Here is a 2,207-nt window from a genome sequence, read left to right as displayed (position 1 = left end):
ATTATGCCCCCTCAAAATTGAGTCACCATCAATGACACAAATTTTGTCTCTGAGAAATGAAAATCTGGTTCGATGCATAGGCTTTGTTAGAATATCTGTCGGCTGGTCTTTTGTAGAAATATGAGAGACTCGTATTTTTCCAAGTTGAACCATCTGTCGCACAAAATGATAATCTAGAGAAATGTGTTTCATTCGAGAGTGAAATACTGGATTCGAGCATAAGTAGGTTGTGCCAATATTGTCACAAAAAAGAGTAGGTACGTGAGATGGTACTCCAATTTCACTCAATAGATTGAGCAGCCACATAATCTCCGTTGTAGTATTGGCAGCAGATCGGTATTTTGCTTCTGTGGATGATCTTGCAACTGTTTTCTACCTTTTTGATAGCCATGAGACAGGATTTCCACCAAAGTAAATTATGTAAGCTGAAGTAGATGTTTTGTCATCAAAATTACATCCCCAATCAGCATCAGTGAAGGCTTGTAATTTGAGATGAAGTGGTTTTGCTAGCCTCAGAACATGATTAATAGTATGTTTGAGATACCTTAATACTCTCTTGAGTTGGTTGATGCATGAATTGTGACAATTTATTAATTGCAAAGGACAGATCTGGCCTTGTCAAAGTGACATATTGCAATGCACACCAATGATACTACGAAATTGCGTTGAGTCGGCAGCGGCAGATCCATCATGTAGTTTGAGAGGAGTAGTCATACATAATGGTGTGTTGACGGACTTTGCGCCAGCCATATTGAACTTATCCAAGAGTTCTCTAATATAACCATGTTGAGATAATAACATACCCTCCTTGGTTGGAATCATTTCAATGCCAAGAAAGTAATGAGGGAAACCGAGTTGTTTGAGAGAAAACTTCTTGGAAAGTTTTGTCATGAAATGATTTAAAAAGGTAGTATCACTGCCCGTCAAAAGTAGGTCATCAACATATACTAATAAGAAAGCTTGGACACCATGTTTATTGTAAATAAACAAGGAGGAATCACTTAGGCTTGTTTGAAACCCAACAGAAAGAACAAAAGTCTTGAGAGAATCATGCCATGCTCGAGGTGCTTGTCGTAAACCATAGATAGCCTTCTTGAGTTTGCATACATGTTGAGGAAATTCATAATGAAGGAATCCGGGTGGTTGTTGCATGTAGACGTCTTCGGTCAATTTTCCCTGCAAAAAGGCATTATTAACATCTATTTGGTGTAAAGACCACCCCTAGGCAAGTGCTAAAGTGAGAACCACTTTAATGGTTTGAGGCTTCACAACTGGTGCAAATGTTTCCTTAAAATCAAGACCAGGTGTTTGAGTGAATCCTTTTGCAACCAACCGTGCTTTATATCGTGCCACACTTCCATCAGGATTTCTTTTGATGCGAAACAACCATTTACAGCCAACTAAATTTGTGTGAGCTTTATGTGGAACCAGGGTCCAAGTACCATTGTTCATGAGTGCATTAAATTCAGCAGAACAAGCATCTCTCCAATGTGGTATTTTAAATGCTTGAGTAATGGTAGATGGCTCAAGGTATTCCTGTAACTCATGTTTAGTGGCAGTATATAACTTCTTGGGTTTGAATATATTATTTTGGGACCTTGTTACAATAGGATTACGTTGAACTGGATTATTTGTTTGTGCAGGTTGAACCTGATCATGTGCATTATTGGTGGTAGAACTTGTTAAATTATCACTAGTCACTGGTATCTCTGTTGTTACAGATGACTCAATAGGAAGCATTGACTCAGGGATTGGTGTAGGATTCGAGGCAGGGACTGATGACTCAGATGTAGGTGTACAACTAGGTACAGATGACAAGGGTACTCATGTTTGGTTCGGTACAGTGGCTGGTGCAGGACTGGATACTGTTAGAACAAGATTTGTTCTTATCAATTATCTTAGTTTTGATGATAACAATAATATGAATTTTGCTTAAGATAATATGGTACTCTAATTCAATGCAATTTCCCTTTCAGGAAATATATATAAAGAGTACGCATAATTCAGCGCTCAGAAGTTGTGTCTCAAATGGTTCAGCATGCAACATCAGAACATGGTCTGGCAAGACATCAGAAGATGGTCGAAGCAGAATCAGAACATGGGTCTATGGAAGCATCAGAAGAACATGAGATCAGAAGCACTGAAGATCAGAAGATGGTATCACGCTCAGAAGCACTTCAAGGTCAGAAGATCAGAAGATGCTATGC

Source organism: Vicia villosa, linkage group LG2 (genome assembly GCF_029867415.1).
Source record: "Vicia villosa cultivar HV-30 ecotype Madison, WI linkage group LG2, Vvil1.0, whole genome shotgun sequence".
Classification (NCBI taxonomy): Eukaryota; Viridiplantae; Streptophyta; class Magnoliopsida; order Fabales; family Fabaceae; genus Vicia; species Vicia villosa.
This window is presented reverse-complemented; position numbering follows the sequence as displayed.